The following is a 19,231-nucleotide window of genomic DNA, read 5'->3' as shown; positions in this document are numbered from 1 at the left end:
GAGAATCAAATGATTTTTGGAGTCAAAAAAGAGGAAGAGAGAATGATTTGATGCCCCAAACTGTAGAAAGGAGAGGGGTATTTATAGGGAAAATGAGCAGAGAGAACACACATAACTTTAAAAATATAAAAGCCCTAAAAAATAATGCCGCGACCCGGCAAATCATGCCGCGACACGACAAAGCATGTCGCGACATAGCAAACTACGTCGTGACACGGGGAAAAATAGTGTGATGCGGGGAATTAGAAACCCTAAAATGATAAAACGTGTTTTAGGTTTTACGTGGAGAAAACCCGAGAAATTCCCGTGTCACTCCATATGCACCGTGACACGGCAAAATATGGAGTGACGTGGCTTCACCATGACATGGCAAAATATGGAATGACGCAACAAAATATGGAAACACGGGAAAGCACCATGACACGTAAAGAATATTGTGTCATGGTACCAGGCGCCGCGCCACATCATCAAGCGCCGTGACACGGTAATCCTGCTTAATGCGCGGTAATTTTAGTTTTTAACACGTTTTTAAAATTATCATAACTTTTGATCTGTAACTCGGAATAAGGCATATAATAAATCATTGTAAAGATTATCAAGTATACTTTACAACCCAATTAGAGTCAGGTCAAAATAATTTTTATATTTTAAGATATGGCCGTTTTAGTAGAAGGGTGTCGATTTTGGGCCGAGTTTAGTGTTTTGCTTATACCTTATTCGTTTTAAATCGGAATTGGGCTTATGATATATGGTTGGAAATCTTATTTAAAGGCCTATACAAAAAAAAAAATAATTGGATCAAAATTATTAGGCCGCAAAATCAGTTTCTCTCGGTTTTGTGATGTGGAAACGAAAAGAGGAAAACAAGTTATGGTTTAGGGAAATGAGCTAGGAAATGGATTGGTTTATGAAATGTATTGAATGGAAACATGGATTTAAGAACTCCAAAGATTAAATACTCAACCCGACCTATAATGGCGGTGAAAGGTTGTTCATCATCGGGTTTTGTTTTGGGGAGACATTTTTAGGTGTCTACAACCGCCCGGTCGGGCCCGCCTTTTTATCATTGAAGCTTCTCTCGCGCCCGGTCGGGCGCGAGCTCGGGCGAAGAGCTGCTGATTCCTTTTTCCGCCCCACCTAATCGGGCGCGCCTTTTGGCGAGGCCCTATCAGAATGGATGAATGCCTTGGGCCTCTTTGACTAATGTTTGGGCTTCAATTCTTTAGCCCAACCCGGATTTCCTCTTTGGGGATTTAAAACTCGGTCCAATGCCTCGGCTTTTCCTATATTGAGCCCTTAATCATCGGTTTGATAACTCTAACCGGCCTTAGGCTATGAAAGATGGTCGTGCTCTTCCAATGCTCGTAGTTTCTCCAAATAATCCTAGGAAAATGCTCTAAGTGTGCAATTTCCTACAAAACTCAACCAAAACTACAAAAACACTAGAAAACACAAATTAGTAATTAAAGTGGCTCTAAAGAGCCAAAAACACTACTAATTATGACCAAGCGACGAGGGTAAATCACTATATAAAATAGACATATCAAACTCCCCCAAGCCAAACCTTTGCTTGTCCCTAATCAAAGAGCTCATCAATGAATAAATAAAACATGACTCACCCCAAATAATCAGAATCAAGAACAACCAATTCAAGGCAATTCTAACAAACATGCTTCAACATCAACCAATCTCATCCATCCAATCACTCATCCTCCCTAACAATTGTCAAGTAGAGCAAAACACAAGAGAATATAGAATTCAAGACTAGTGCTCACACACTCAACTCTCATTTATGTGGCGAGTAAAAGATGTACTCGATCTCTCTCCATCCCAACCCCTTTAATTGTGAACAATGCCCTCCCAACTCACACTCTCGTGTGTCTAAAAAGACATACACTCAACCTAATAGTCGACTCAAAATATGTCAAATAATTCTTTGCACTGATAAACAACTACTTTCACAATCACACAACTCTATGCACAAAGGTCGGAAGGTCTTTAAAGCTTGTAATGTAAGGTTAGGGTAAAGGGTAGGAAATATTGGGAAACTGTGAGAGTAAAGCCATGCTTAAGGGAGCCAAATCCTAATAAAACCCAAGGTCAAAAATAAATAATGACCACACAACTCCAACATACTCAACTCCACCAAAAATTCACCAAAAACAACTCCAATCATAACAATAATTCCAAACGCTTACAATTTCACTCATAAAAATATAACAATGTAGAACTTGAGTGAATAAACAAACTTTAACTTTCAAACTTGATTTTTTTCATTGAAAGTCATTTTTTTTTTCTTTTGATCAACCTTCTCTTATAACATTTGAACATTCAACAATTTTTTAATCTTTTTGCTCTTTTTTTTTTTCTTTTGAAGTTCACTAATTTTTCACCCCTTTTTTTCCCTTGAACTTCTTTTTATTTTAACTATCATGCTTTATTTTTTTCCTCAAGAATTTCAAATTTCAAAACCATAAAAACAAAACACAATCAAGAGCAAAACAACTTCTCAACACCCACCCACATTGTGCAAATAATAAGCACACTACAAACTCCCTCACCTCACTCACTAATAGCTCCCCCAAGCCAAGCTTGGGACTAGTAACCAATGGGGCAAAATCGGCTTGTAATGTGGCTAATAAACAACAAATAGTCAAGGCTAAAGGAATTATGTATTCTTTGTGTGCAATTATAAGATATTTAAATGGATCAAATTATGGAGATAGTTAAGTTCGTACATTTGGGTCGTCGTTATTCATAGCTAGAGGTACTAACAATCTTTGGGCTAGTAAAATAGGCCAAAGCTCAATTTGAAGGATCCTATAAGGTCACAAAAAGGGCCTAGATTGAGCATTAGAGGATAAGGCCCATCACGGGCCTCATCACTCTAGGTGGCCGGCCATAGGGAGGTTTAGAAGGGGTTTTGGGCTTCGTGACTTAGTCTAATTATAATATTATTATAAATAGACTAAGTGCCTAGGGTTTTGACATATTGAATTTAGTGATCAGTTTGATCAAACCCTAATTAGCAAACACGAAGACAACCCTCTCAAACTCCCCTCTCTCTCATGGTTCTCCCCTCCTCCTCGGCGCCGATAGTGGTTCATGGTGGTGATTCGTGGTGGTGGTCGGTTGTCAATTAAGGGTGGTGATCGTGGTTCTTCCCTTCACTCAACCAATCTAGTGTTGGTGGACAGCTCATTCGAATCCCGTGGACCAAGTAGAGGAGAAACGCTTGAGGCTCTATTCTTTCCCTGATTTGCCTATCAAATAGCTCCGTGGAATTCACGCTTCAAAGGTATGAATATATGCCTTGTGTGTTATACATGTGATCGTGGGATTAGAAGCTTTATAAATATGATTCATGATTTTCCGCTTTATAGTACCTATAAACTCCTACGGTGGTATCATTTAGCCTCTTGCATGAACACTTTTGATGATAATAATACGATTATTTGAAGTCAATGTTCTTAATTTTATAATCAATTAAGAGGTAGAAATTAATTTAATTATGGTTTAATTATTATTTTAATGTGATTAACTTTTGGAATTGAATGAATATGATTTAATTATGCTCAAAATAGCCATGAAGAGGACCGAATTAAACCCTGGAGCATTTGACAATTTCGAACCCTAGAGCATTCAAAAATATCGTACCCTAGAACCCTAGTTTTGAATTTTTCGAAAACCCTAACCCTAATTTTTGAATTTTCGAAACTAATAGCTCTACAATATAATTTTGTGCTTAATTTTGATTTAATTCAAATTGTTTTATGTTTCATAATTTTAATCGAATTGATTTATGCATAAAAATGTTTTATGTATGATCATCGATTTAACTTAAAGAGTTAGAATTAAATTGGGATTAATTTTATGATAAACCCTAGCTTTAGCTAGCCAACCACGGTGGCCTATAGCCCAGCAGTAGCTGCTGCCGCCCTTGCGGCAGTGGCTGCTGAAATAGGCAGCCAGCCACCGTGGCTAGCTTAGGCTAGCTAACCAAAGTGGTCGCCGGTGGTGGCTCGATTTAAAAAAAAATATTTATTTTATTTTAAAATATTTCAAGATAAATATGATTTATTTTGGGATGAAATAAAATATTTTAAAATATAATTTTTTATTTTGGATAAATGATGAGTGTCCTTTATGGTATTCATTTGATCCTTTTTAGGGTGAAATTCATGCTATTTTATAGCTCTTTTCATTAGTTTTTCCTTAGTTTACTCTTTATTTCCTTAGTTTGCATTTTCTTAGTTGATTTCTATTTTTATGCATTTCTTTGTTTATTTTGTTACTTTCTCTTTTATTTGCTTGTTTTCTTTCGTTTTTCAGGTTATGACCATAATCCGAGGATTCCTAAGTCTCCTTCCCAAGTTTGACATTGTTTGAGATGCCTTATGCCTACCATTTGAAGCTCAAGATCGAAGTAGTGCAAGTTCCAAGTCTTCTAGCTCGTGCATGCAAGTGGTGGGTACACCATTCTTGGTGTTACCCACCGTGGAGGCTCTTTGGAGACTTCCACCTTCCGTGTTCATCAACATCACCAAGTGGAGCGCACGAGGAAGAGCTCAGTCGAGGGTGAAGGAGGCTGCCCTGCTCCCAGGCGCAGGCACGCGAGACACTAGCGCGGTCGCGCCTCTTTGGGTCTCTGTTCCGTACCCATTTTTGCGCGGTCGCGCTCCCTCTTGAAGATGGTCGCGCCTGTGCGGGTCTTTTTAGACGATCTAATTAATTTCTCTTTGTTAGTTTTAATATATATATATATATATATATATATATATATATATATATATATATATATATATATATATATATATATATATATTCCTTCTATTTTTAGGAAGGAAGGATTATGGGGAATTCAATTAGAGAAAATTAAAGATAGTTTTAGAGAGATAAACTCTAGGTTGTAGAGAGAGAAGTTCATGGTTGATGATTGATGATTCTAAGTACAATTTCTATTGATTTCACCAAAGTTTGTAAGGATTTCTTTTACTTTAATGCAATCTTTAGCTTTTGATTTCAATTGTTTTGTTGTTGTTCAAGATTGATTGATTTGTGATTGACTTAGTGATATGTCTAGTTTATATAGTGTTTTATCCCCGTCCCTTGGTCGTTATTAGTAGTGTTTTTGGCTCTTTCGGGCCACTTTTACTACTAATTTGTGTGTTCTAGTGTTTTCGTAGTTTTAGTTGTATTTTACAGGAAATCGCACTCATGGAGCATTTTCCCGGGCTTTATTCGATTGACTACGGAAGCTAGAACGACACGACCACTTTTGGAGCCCAGGATCGGTGAGAGCCGGTGATTAGGGGCTCGGTAATTGGGATCACGAGGCATTTGGACCAAGTATTCGAGACCCGAGAGGAAATCCGGATTGGGCCGAGAAATCTAGCCCAATCGAAGTTCAAGCCTCGAAGAAAAGACCGGGCCCGATCGGGCGAAGGGCCGCCCGATCGGGTGGCTGCGCGCATAAGGACCCTCAAGGAAGAGGCGCGCCCGATCGGGTGAGCTAAGCTCGATCGGGCGCGGCACATCAGTAAAGGGCATTGTAAAAAAGGCGGGCCCGATCGGGCGCGTGTTTTCTTAGAAGCTGATTAGTTTAGTTTTAATTCTTGTTTTAGGAGAGGTTTAAATACGTTTTGTACGGAATTATTAGTTACTTTTCTTTCTTAGACTTTCTCTCTCTACTTAGTATTTTTCTCTCTCTTAAATTCTCTCTAAACTTTTGTTCTTAATACTTCCTTTAATTCCAGATTTATTTTTGGTACAATTTCTTCCCTTTTTAATTTCATCTATTTTAATTGTTTTCTTAATTATGCTTTTAATTATTTACTTGATTGGCTTAGTTATGATGATTAGTGAGTAGTTTCATTCTAGGGTTTATGGGGATCCATAATTAATATGAAGGGATAGTTTGTTATTATTGATTTTTGATATTGCATGATAACTTCCTATTGAATTGTTTTAATTCTTTGCAATTAGATTATGAATCGAGCAGGTGTAATTTGATTGTGAATGTTTAGCAATATTGAATTGATGAATCGAGCAGATGTTGATTTAATATTAAAGGCTATTTTTAATAGGAACTTAGGTCTAGTAAATTGCGAGAGCCTGTTAGATCTATGTTGATTAATAAATTGCGAGAGCCTGTTAATCATGTTATCCGTGCATTGTTAATTATTAATTACTTTGTTCTATCCCGGAATATTAATTATTGGTGAACCTGTGACCCTAGGTTTTATTATTATTGATTCTTTTCTCCCTAAACTTATTCTTCGTAGTATAGAATTCATACCTAAAAATATTGGTTACTTAGATAATTTAGATTATAATAATAAATTAGAATTAAAAAGACTTGTTTCCCTGTGGAGATCGACCCTACTTCCCTATCTACTTTAGTTAGTGATTTAGGTAATTATTTTTTATTAGGGGATACGACTTTACCCTGTCAAAATTTGGCGCCGTTGCCGGGAAAACGGTTTTATTTTTGTTTTTTTATTATATTTTTGTAGTCTAGATTATCCCCCCTTTTGCCTCAGAGAACATTAGTTCTTTGAGGCAAATCTCATATTTGTCTTTAGTTCTTTGTTCATGCCCAGGTGTTCCAGATCAGGTGACATCCCTTTTGATCCTGAGATCGAGCGTTCTTTTCATAGGCAAAGGAGACTCTATAGACAAATTCTGGCGGGTTCTGAGGAGGACAACGATCGAAGAGATCCCCCCCTGATTCTAGTGGCTCAGATATTCCTTCAGATTCAGAATCAGAGATGACGGCCTAGAAGAAACTCAGTGATTATTCGCAACCGAAGCTCACAGATTTCTCGCACCTTACTCCCACTCCGGCTCTAGATGGAGTTCAATTTGAGATCAAGCCCCAATTTATCACTATGATAGAGAGGAAGCAGTTCAGCGGAGCTAAGGGTGAAGATCCCAATCTTCACATCGCAGATTTCTGCCAATATTGTAACACCATTAGACAAGCCGGGGTCACGCAAGACCAAATCAGGGAGATTCTTTTTCCCTTTTCATTATGTGGCAAAGCAAAATTATGGTTTAATGGTTTGAATAGAACTGCACTTGGTATTACTGACTGGGAAACTCTTGCTTTGAATTTTTATAATAAATATTATCCTGTAGAGAGAACAGCGGTGCTAAGGAGTGCTATTCAGAACTTCGCTCAAGAGGCCGACGAAACATTATATGAGGCTTGGGAGAGGTTCAAGGATCTACAGAGAGAGTGCCCCCACCACAATCTAGAACAATGGCAATTGATCCAAGCATTTTATAATGGACTTGGAAATTCTTCTAGATCAGTACTAGATTCGGCAGCTAGTGGGAGGTTTATGAATTTAAATGTGGATGATGCAGGACAGGTTATCGAAGACATGGCAATACACAATTCCCAATATGGGAATCCGAGAGGGTTTGCAAATAAAGGAAAACATAACGTCGATTCTGTATCCTTTTTGCAAGCTCAATTAACATCTATTTGTCAAAAATTAGATAATCTTACTGCTGCTCCTAACTCTGTAGCTAATGTTTCTGCTGTTGCTAACCATGAAGCTTTTTGTGAAAATTGTGGAATTGTAGGTCATTGGGAGCAAGATTGTAGGAGCTCTATGGAACAAGTTAATGCCTTTCAAACCTATAGGCAAAATAACCCCTATTCCAACTCCTACAATGCCGGTTATAAAAATCATCCTTATCTTTCATACCGGAGTACCAATGTACAAAATCCTCCACCCCCACAACAACCACAATAGCAAACACCACCACAGCAAAAATATTATCATCCTAATGCCGGCCAAAAAAGCCAAGCATCACCCTCATCATCTTCCGACCCTGCCATGACAGAAATTAGAGCAATGCTTGCCAATATGCAAAAGCATATGGAGAGTAGGGATGCGCAAATTGATTCTATTCTAGCCCATAATAAAATCATGGACAATCAAATTGCACAACTTTCATCTACCCTAAAATCCCGTCAGCAGGGAGCTCTACCATCACAACCTATCCATCCTACAGATCATGCTAATGCAATCACTCTAAGGAGTGGTTCACATTATGATGGACCTCCTATGCCATAGGAAGATAGACCAGTTCCTGATCTAGATTCCTCTATACCAAACGGTAATCCTGCTAGCCCTGTAGGGCTACAAATAGATACTAACCCTACTAATGTTTCTTTGCAGGGTAAATCGCAGGATAAGGGAGGAGATGTGCAGAGCCCAGTTATCAAGCTTCCATTCCCTAATAGACAACTGAAGAGTAAGCTTGATAAACAATTCGATAAGTTTTTAGAGGTTGTGAAAAACCTGCAGGTAACAGTTCCTTTCACTGATTTAATCACTCAAGTACCTGCTTATGCTAAATTTATGAAAGACATTCTGACTAGGAAAAGGGCCTTTAATGAAGTAGAAACTGTAGCTTTCACAGAGGAGTGTAGCGCTTATTTGCAAAATAAATCTCCTCCTAAATTAAAGGATCCCGGTAGTTTTTCTATCCCTTGTCACATTGGGAATGTTTTTATTGATAAAGCTTTGTGTGATTTGGGTGCTAGTGTCAGTGTCATGCCATCATCTATCTGCGCTAAATTAAATATGGGAGAATTAAAAATTACCAATATAACTTTGCAAATGGCAGATCGTTCGGTAAAATACCCCTTAGGTATTTTAGAGGACGTACCTGTCAGAGTTGGTAAATTTTTCATACCTGTTGATTTTGTTGTTTTAGATATGGCAGAGGACACACAAATACCCATTATATTAGGTAGGCCTTTCCTCCACAGGTTCTTGCAAAGGATCCCTTAGAGGAAGTTCTCTGCGGGAATTTATCTAGCGACAATGCAAGCGTTTGGGGAAATGAGGTACAGGATATTGAAAAGGCTCTTTCCTTAGAAGAGTTAAGCCCCAAAGAGACAATGAAGGTAGTAAATTTAGTTCAGGAATCAAAACCTGCAGAGGTCAAGAAACCTGAGCTAAAACCTCTTCCTTCTCATTTAAAATATGTTTTTCTCGATGAACAGGAACTACACCCCGTGATCATCAGTACTGCACTCACTGACCTACAATCTTCCCAACTTCTAGGGGTCCTCAAAACCCATAAGAAGGCTATAGGGTACAGTATTGATGATCTCAAGGGTATTAGCCCTGATTTTTGCATGCACAGGATTCATCTAGAGGAAAATTACAAGCCCTGCATTCAACCCCAGCGAAGGTTAAACCCCAACATGTAGGAAGTGGTCAAGAAGGAGGTCATGAAATTACTTGATGCAGGTATTATCTATCCTATTTCTGACTCCAAGTGGGTAAGTCCTGTGCAGGTAGTACCGAAGAAGGGTGGGATGACTGTGATAACAAATGAAAAAAATGAATTAATTCCCACTAGAACTGTAACAGGGTGGCGTATGTGCATAGACTATCGTAGATTAAATATCGCCACTAAAAAGGATCACTTCCCTCTTCCCTTTATAGATCAAATGCTTGAGAGGTTAGCCAATCACAAATTATTTTGCTATTTGGACGGGTATTCGGGATTTTTCCAAATTCCGATTCACCCTGAAGATTAGGAAAAGACTACCTTTACATGCCCTTATGGCACTTTTGCATATCGTAGAATGCCCTTTGGTTTATGTAATGCACCCGCTACCTTTCAACGTTGCATGATGAGTATTTTTTCTGATTTCATAGAGTCTATTATGGAGGTCTTTATGGATGATTTTAGCGTATATGGTTCTTCATTTGATTCATGCTTAATTAATCTCGCTAAAATTTTGAAAAGATGTGAAGAGTGCAACTTGGTCCTTAATTGGGAAAAATGTCACTTTATGGTGACAGAGGGAGTAGTCCTTGGCCATATTGTATCTGATAAGGGCATACAAGTAGACAAGGCTAAAATATCAGTGATTGAGCAATTACCTCCCCCAGTTAATGTTAAGGGAGTTAGAAGCTTCTTGGGTCATGCGGGGTTTTATCGCCGCTTTATCAAAGATTTTTCTAAAATTGCTAAACCACTGACACAGCTTTTGCTCAAGGATGCCCCATTTATTTTTACTGACGAGTGTCTTGAGGCTTTTAACAGGATTAAGCAGGCTTTGATATCGGCACCCATCATATGTGCTCCCGATTGGAACCTTCCTTTCGAGATCATGTGTGATGCAAGTGACTTTGCACTAGGAGCCGTGCTCGGATAGAGGAAAGACAAGGTTTTGCATGCTATTTATTATGCTAGCAAAACCTTGGATGAAGCCCAAGTCAACTATGCCACCACAGAAAAGGAGTTTCTTGCTGTTATTTATGCTTTAGAAAAATTTAGATCATATCTAGTTAGTTCTAAAGTTATTGTCTTTACTGATCATGCAGCACTAAAATAATTGATAGCCAAGGCGGAATCAAAGCCAAGGCTACTCCGGTGGGTTCTCTTGCTCCAGGATTTCAACATAGAAATAAAAGATAAAAAGGGAGCAGAGAACGTAGTGGCAGACCACTTGTCACGTATCAGGTATGATGAGGGTAAGGATTCTTTACCTATAGATGATTCTTTCCCTGATGACAACCTGTATGCAGTTGTAGAGCATCACCCTTGGTATGCTGATCTTGCTAATTATTTAGTGGGTGGTACTCTACCTCCTGACTTGTCCTACCAACAGAAAAAGAAATTCCTTTATGATGTTAAACATTATTTTTGGGATGATCCATTTTTGTTTCGTGAGTGTGCAGATGGATTATTTCGCAGGTGTGTTCCCAAATGGGAGGTTCACGGTGTCCTTACCAGTTGTCATACTTCACCCTATGGTGGACATCATGGCCCCACTAAAACGGTGGCTAAGATTAATGAGTCAGGCTTCTGTTGGCCTACTATGTTTAAAGATTCTAACACTTTTGTGCAGGCTTGTGACTCTTGCCAGAGGACTGGCAACATTTCGCGGAGGCATGAGATGCCCCAAACTGGGATTCTCGAAGTTGAAATATTTGATGTTTGGGGTATCGATTATATGGGGCCGTTCCCATCTTCCAATGGGAATTGTTACATACTTGTAGCCGTAGATTATGTGTCCAAGTGGGTAGAAGCCATAGCTTCACCAACAAACGATTCTAAGGTAGTCATCAAGCTCTTCAAGAAGATCATATTTCCCAGGTTTGGTGTTCCACGAGCTATTATTAGTGATGGGGGTACCCACTTCCATGAAAAACAATTGGATAACCTCCTTAAGAAGTATGGCGTATATCACAGAACAGGGCTTAGTTACCACCCTCAAACTAGTGGTCAAGTTGAGGTCTCTAATAGGGAAATCAAGGCGATCCTAGAAAAGGTAGTAGCCAAGTCAAGGAAAGATTGGAGCATGAAGCTTGATGACACACTTTGGGCATACCGAACAGCATTTAAGACACCGATTGGTACTTCACCTTATAGATTGGTTTATGGTAAGGCATGTCATCTTCCCGTAGAATTGGAGTACAAAGCCTTTTGGGCGATCAAAGAGCTTAATATGGATTCTAAGGCCGCGGGTAAGAAGAGACTTCTTCAACTCAATGAGTTGGATGAGTTTAGATTGTCGGCATATGATAGTGCGCAGATCTACAAGGAGAAGACCAAGAAGTGGCATGACAAGAGAATCTTACCAAGAGAGTTTGCACCGGGTGATAAGGTTCTTCTCTTTAATTCTAGATTGAAAATTTTCCCAGGAAAGTTGAAGTCTAGGTGGTCCGGTCCATTCACTGTCACAAAGGTGAACAAATTTGGTTCGGTGGAGTTGGTGAATGACAAAGGTGAAGAGTTCAAGGTAAATGGCCAAAGGTTGAAAGTGTATCATGAAGGTGCTACCATTAGAGATGTGGAGGAGACTCTCCTAACTCCACTTCCAACATGAGCTTCAAGGTGGTAAGAAGGTCGTGTGGGACCTAGATAAACCAGCGCTTTGCGGGAGGCAACCCGTATTTCATGCTTTCTAGGCTAGTTTTCCTTTTCCTTATTTTTGTTTTTTTTTTAGAGAGGCGAGGAGAGTGATATTTCACCAGTTTTAAGTGTTGTTGTACAGGTATGAATTTGACAGGTATAAAGACTTAGAAAAATTTGACGAAGAAAAGAAATCGGAGAAAAAGGGCTGCTTGGGCCCGATCGGGCGAGGCTCGCCCGATCGGGCGCACAAGCAACTCAGATTTCAGCCGCAAATTCGCCCGATCGGGCGACGCAGCCCGATTAGGCGCGCAAGCACGCTTGAAATCGGACCTATTTTCGCCCGATCGGGCGAAGCAGCACGATCGGGCGCGCAAGCAAGGTTGAATTCAGAGGCATTTTCGCCCGATCGGGCGAAGCTTGCCCGATCGGGCGCTTTTTGTGGAAAATCGAGTGAAAAGGAAAAGATATGTCGGGCGAAGCTCGCCCGATCGGGCGAGCAAAGGGAGAAAATTCTCTTCGCGTTCGCGCCCGATCGGGCGCGCAACTGGAGTTCTGGAAATTCCCCCCTTCGCCCGATCGGGCGAGGCTCGCCCGATCGGGCGCGCCATCAGCCCGTCCCCCTTTATCTTCTTTTCTCTTCTTTCTTTCCTCACTTTCTCCTTATTTCATCTTCTTCATTTCACTTTCTCTCTCTAAAACCTCCATTTTCAAACCTTCAACCTACATTTCAATCCAAGATCTCCTCCAATTCTTCCATCCAAACTAAAAAATTCTTACATATTCCATCTCCCCTCATCCTCCTCTACAATCTACACTAATTTTCTCCTATTTTCTCTCAAATTTTCTCAAACCCTAAGAGAGAGAAACCTTCAATTTGCCACTATTTTACAAGAAGATGGCCTCAAAGCGTTCAAGGAACCAAAGGGGTGAGAGTTCGAGGGCACCACAACCAACAATCAACCCGGATCTTCAAATTCCGGGATGGGAGGAGGTTGTCATTACCTCGGAGGAGAAATGGGTTAGGATGGTCAACCTCATCGATCGTCAGGTAATCTCTACCCGTTTTATTCATCATCCCACATTAGTTAGGTTAGGCCTAGATAAATATGTGGAAAAATTGTTCAAAGGTATAGGCATGAGTGGTTTTTTTCAAATGTGCCATGATACATATGATTACTTAACATTGGAATTTATCTCAATTTTTAATGTTATTAAAATGAATGCACTAATTACTCATGTACAATTCCGATTATTAAACAACGATGTGAGACTAACTCTTAAAGAATTTGGAAAGTTGTTTGATTTAAAATCGGATAAACCTATTGAACCCTCTCAAGACCACACCGTCGTGGTCTATAAGAGGCTAACCGGGGAGGATTTAGTGAACCTCCAGCATGCCAAAGGGACGTGGATTCAACATCCCGTCCCAAAACTTTGGCAAAGATTTGCCGGCCTCACTATTTTTGGGAGGCATGAACCGGCAAATGTTAGGAGAGATGAATTGGAACTATTGGCATCCTATATACTTCCTACTGCTGAAAAATTGAACATACCCCATAGGATAGCCAATCACTTCCAAAGGGCGGCCAATGCGGCCGAGGCTAGTAGGTCTAGAGCACCTATTTACTTTGGGGGGTTAGTGACCCACATTGCTAGGAAACACCTAGGTTGGAACCCGGATGGGCATAGGAAAGTTGTGGGATCGAATCTCATGGACCTACCCTATTTAGGGAGTTTGAACTGGGTGCAACCTGTGGGGAGTGATACTTGGTGGATAGTCCACCGTCAATCGGGTAGGAGAGACCAAGCCTTTACCTTACCCAACCCCGCCTTGACCAAATTTGAGAGGGGGAAGCCCTCTTATACTTTCGAGGTAAATGGTCAAGGTGAGGTTCAACCACCACACCCCTCACCACAACCCCACCATTCCCCCATTCACCACTCACCACACTACCCACCACCTCCACCCTTCACCTATGGCATGCCCACTTCCTCGGTCGATTACAACGTCGACCCCAATGCCCAATATGACTTTTCGGCTTTTAGGAGCCAATTAGACCGCATCGAGACGGGGAAAGGGAGAGTTGAGGGTATGATGCAAAACCTAGACTCTAGGTTAAGCACCTTAGATGGGCGGGTTGGTCATATAGAGAGGAACCTAGGGAGGGGCCTTTATCCCATGTATGATGATTACGCCCGTCGGGGGGCTATTCCTCCCGATTCACTTACTCCCGATTGGTTCCAATACCCCCAAGGAGGGTATTCTCACCCCGGTGCGTATGGTACTTACGTGGACTACTCTTCGGTCCACGGATATGGGGGTGATGCTCCTTTTGGGGGTATGGGTGGGAATGTGGACCCTAACTACTATGCAGGTGGTTCGGGGTATGGAGGTGGTGGCTCTAGCCATGGAGGAGCCGGTTCTAGCCACGGCAGGGGCTATTCGAGGATGGATGAGGATGAGGAGTAGGTTACTCTCCCAAGTCAATGAGGGCATTGCTTGATTTGGCTTGGGGGGGTGTTCTTTCACTTGGTAATTCTCTTCCTTTTCTCTCTTTATTTGCTTTCTAGTATAGTTTTTATTTGCTTTCCTAGTGTAGTTTTTATTGATTTATTATATATGAAAAATACAAAAAAATTGAAAAATAAAAAAAAAATTCAAAAATAGGTTCCAATGAATTGTAAATCATGCTTCCCTGTGCCCCGTACTTGAGAAAAATTGTTTTGATTCTTGGTATTTGATGATGAATATTGTGGATTTGTTGGTCATGATTTGAAGTTTGATTGCTTGGATTCCTAAACATGCGTCAATTTTGTCCAACTACTTGTGAATATAGTGCTTGACTAGTTGATTTGGTTAGGAAATGTGTGATAGTTCCATAATTCCTGGTATGTCAATGAATTTAAGTATTGATTTGCAACTATGAGTAGTGTTTCATGACTTATTATTATGCACATGAGGAGGACGAAGGCGTTCATTTTTTTTTTAGGTAGCCTTCAGACTTATTTAGATACATTTGTTCCCTTCTTGCTACCCATGTTGTTGCCTTGACTTTTTATTGTTTATAGCCACATTACAAGCCTTAATTACCCCATTGGTTACTAGTCCCAAGCTTGGCTTGGGGGAGCTATTAGTGAGTGAGGTGAGGGAGTTTGTAGTGTGCACATTATTTGCACAATTTGGGTGGGTTTTGAGAGGTAATTTGTTCTTGATCATATTTTTGTTTTGATGAGTTTAAAGGTTGTATATATTTGAAAAAATAAAAGTGTGATGAAAAAAAGAAGTTCAAAAAAGAGTGAGAAATTTGAAAAAAAAGGGTGAACTTCTAAGAAAAAAAAGAAAAAAGTGCTTGATGTTCAAACGTTCTAAGTGAAGGTTAATCAAAAGAAAAGAAAGAAAAAGAATAAGTGGTTCAAAGTTTGTTTCAATTCACTCTATTCCATATTATATTCTTATGAGTGAAATTGTAAGTGTTGGGATTGTTTATATTGTTTGGAGTTGGTTATGTTGGAGATGTGTATGATCATTATTTTTTATCACGGGTTTATTAGGATTTGGCTCCCTTTTAGCATAGCTTTTCTCTCACATAATCCCAAATTTATCCTACCTTTACCCTAGCCTTACATTACAAGCTTAAAAGACCTTCTGACCTTGTGCATAGAAGTTATGTAAATGTGAAAGTGTTGTTTATCAATGTAAGTTATAACTTGGCATATTTCGAGTCGACTAGTAGGATGAGCGTTCAATGTTTTTATACACACGAGAGTGTGAGTTGGGAGGGCATTGTTCACATTAAAGGGGTTGGTTGGAGAGCGATCGAGTACATTCTTTACTCGCCACATAAATGAGAGTTGAGTGTGTGAGCACTAGTCTTGAATTCTATATGCTCTTGTGGTTTGCTCTACTTGACAATTGTTGGGGAGGAAGGGTGATTAGATGAATAAGATTGATTGATGTTGAAGCGTGTTCACTAGATTTGCCTTGAATCGTTGGTTTTTGATTTGATTATTGGGGTGAAGTATGTTGTATATGTTCATTGATGAGCTCTTTGCTTAGGGACAAGCAAAGGTTTGGCTTGGGGGAGTTTGATATGTCTAGTTTATATAGTGTTTTATCCCCGTCCCTTGGTCGTTATTAGTAGTGTTTTTGGCTCTTTCGGGCCACTTTTATTACTAATTTTTGTGTTCTAGTGTTTTCGTAGTTTTAGTTGTATTTTATAGGAAATTCCACTCTTGGAGCATTTTCCCGGGCTTTATTGGATCGACTACAGAAGCTAGAAGGACACGACCACTTTTGGAACCCAGGATCGGTGAGAGCCAGTGATTAGGGGCTCGGTAATTGGGATCACGAGGCATTTGGACCAAGTATTCGAGACCCGAGAGGAAATCCGGATTGGGCCGAGAAATCTAGCCCAATCGAAGTTCAAGCCTCGAAGAAAAGACCGGGCCCGATCGGGCGAAGGGCCGCCCGATCAGGCGGCTGCGCGCATAAGGACCCTCAAGGAAGAGGCGCGCCCGATCGGGTGAGCTAAGCTCGATCGGGCGCGGCACATCAGTAAAGGGCATTGTAAAAAAGGCGGGCCCGATCGGGCGCGTGTTTTCTTAGAAGCTGATTAGTTTAGTTTTAATTCTTGTTTTAGGAGAGGTTTAAATACGTTTTGTACGGAATTATTAGTTACTTTTCTTTCTTAGACTTTCTCTCTCTACTTAGTATTTTTCTCTCTCTTAAATTCTCTCTAAACTTTTGTTCTTAATACTTCCTTTAATTCCAGATTTATTTTTGGTACAATTTCTTCCCTTTTTAATTTCAGCTATTTTAATTGTTTTCTTAATTATGCTTTTAATTATTTACTTGATTGGCTTAGTTATGATGATTAGTGAGTAGTTTCATTCTAGGGTTTATGGGGATCCATAATTAATATGAAGGGATAGTTTGTTATTATTGATTTTTGATATTGCATGATAACTTCCTATTGAATTGTTTTAATTCTTTGCAATTAGATTATGAATCGAGCAGGTGTAATTTGATTGTGAATGTTTAGCAATATTGAATTGATGAATCGAGCAGATGTTGATTTAATATTAAAGGCTATTTTTAATAGGAACTTAGGTCTAGTAAATTGCGAGAGCCTGTTAGATCTATGTTGATTAATAAATTGCGAGAGCCTGTTAATCATGTTATCTATGCATTGTTAATTATTAATTACTTCGTTCTATCCCAGAATATTAATTATTGGTGAACCTGTGACCCTAGGTTTTATTATTATTGATTCTTTTCTCCCTAAACTTATTCTTCGTAGTATAGAATTCATACCTAAAAATATTGGTTACTTAGATAATTTAGATTATAATAATAAATTAGAATTAAAAAGACTTGTTTCCCTGTGGCGATCGACCCTACTTCCCTATCTACTTTAGTTAGTGATTTAGGTAGTTATTTTTTATTAGGGGATACGACTTTACCCTGTCACTTAGTTTGATTAATATGATGATGATGAATTTGTTGTTTAGCTTAGTTTTGATTTTGATTTCCATGGATTGTGAGTAGTTTTCTTGCTAGGGGGATGGTGAAGCATATATGAGTATGGATTGATGCTAATTGGGAGAAGTTGATGGAGTTGATGTATTGATTAAATTGGTTAATTGATTTTGTGCATGTGTGTGATTAATTGAAAAGTAGCTAACTTTGATTGGTGCACTAGATTGCATTGTAACTTCACATTGATACAGACAATTGATTTATGGCTTGCATTTGTTGATTGATTTGGTTTGTGAAGTTCCTAGCTAGAGTCTCTCGTAGTTGACGCTAGTTTTACCTCTAGGAGAATAGCTTATCATACTCTTTTGATTGCATTATTGATTTTCCCTCGCAATACTCGATTTAGTCAATTCCAATCCCGATTAGTTGTTTCCATTGCAAGTATATGTGGATCCTAAACCCTAGTGTTTGATATATTTGAATTCATCTAGTTTGTTTAGTTGTCTTAGAGTACACACACCTTTATTTCACCCTTTTCGAAATAGCTTAACTCTATTAATAGTAACCACCTCCCATTCCTAGTGGTTCGACCCTTGACTTACCCCTATATTAGTTATAAGGGTGTGGTGAGTGATATAAATTTTGTTTGGCCTAGGGAAGATTTGTCCAACGACCTAATCTCAACCCCTCGTCAAAATGGCGCCGTTGCCGGGGAGTAGCGTAGTTGTTTTCTATTGTTGTTGAGTCTATTTCATTTTAATTCAAAAATACATAAAGATTTTTCTCTTTTAGGCTACATTTGTAGCCGTGCTACTATTAATTTCATTTGAGATTGTGTGTGCAAGTGAACATGGGAGAAGTCCCAAGGATTACATTGAAGGAGTTGGGCACTCCGGGTGCATACAAGTATGAGAGCGGAATTGCTCCATTATTAATCCCGGAAAGTGACTTTGAAATCAAGTTGGCAATGATAACTTTGATTGAAAGGAAACAATATAGTGGAGGAACAAATGAAAGTTCCCTTAATCATCTTAAGGAGTTCGAGAAATATTGCAACACAATTAAGGTGAACGTGGTTGCTCAAGAATTCATAAGGCTTAAACTATTTCTCTTTTCTCTAATTTGAAGAGCTCAAGAGTGGCTAGACAAGGAAGTGAAACCTAGTTCCTTAAGAACTTGGGACGAAGTTACAAAAGAATTTCTTTCGCGTTTCTTCCCTCAAAAGAAAATGGCAGAGATGAGAGCTTTGATTCAAGGTTTCAAGCAAAGGTCTAATGAAAGCCTCTATGAAGCATGGGAGAGATATAAAGAATATCAAAGAGAATGTCCTCACCATGGATGTAATACCCCGTATTTTTAATGTATTTTATAAATTATTTATTTAATTATAAAATATATTTTGGGTCAAACTATTTTAATTATTGAATTATAAATAAAGCAAGTATTTATATTTGGGTCAATAAGCATTCAATCCAAACGTAGCCCATCTTTATTGAACCCAATCATATTATTTTTACTTTTGGGCCACCTACTTCATCATTTAAGTCCATTATTTTTATGAAGCTCAAACCAACCCTAACCTACTCTACACTATAAATACTCTACTTATCCCCAAAATTTTACCACCCAAAAAGGTCAAATGGTCAAGGTAAGCTATTTTCTTTTTATTTTTATTCTTTCTTTCTTCTTTTCCTTTTTCCTTTTCTTATTCTTTCTTTTTATTCTTGTATTTACGTGGGTTTTGGGTGACATAAACCCACCCAAATTTCAACACCGGCTGCCACTGCTGCCCGCCAACCCCACCGCCGGCTGCCACCTCCTGCCACGCCGCCGCCGGCCAGCAGCCGCCCA

At 39.3% G+C, this 19,231-nt stretch overlaps 1 non-coding gene across 1 annotated transcript; it reads right to left on the bottom strand.

Annotated features, from left to right (window-relative positions):
• Positions 1-18,615: 18,615 nt before the first annotated feature.
• LOC145641121 (small nucleolar RNA R71) lies at positions 18,616-18,722 on the bottom strand. Its single transcript, XR_014115187.1, has one exon. It is a non-coding gene; the product is annotated as a small nucleolar RNA R71 (small nucleolar RNA).
• Between the last annotated feature and the right edge of the window lie 509 nt (positions 18,723-19,231).

Source organism: Chenopodium album, chromosome 7 (genome assembly GCF_948465745.1).
Source record: "Chenopodium album chromosome 7, dcCheAlbu1.1, whole genome shotgun sequence".
NCBI classification, from domain to species: domain Eukaryota; kingdom Viridiplantae; phylum Streptophyta; class Magnoliopsida; order Caryophyllales; family Amaranthaceae; genus Chenopodium; species Chenopodium album.
Note: the sequence above shows the minus strand (reverse complement) of the source record. Positions and strands in the feature narration are given on the sequence as shown.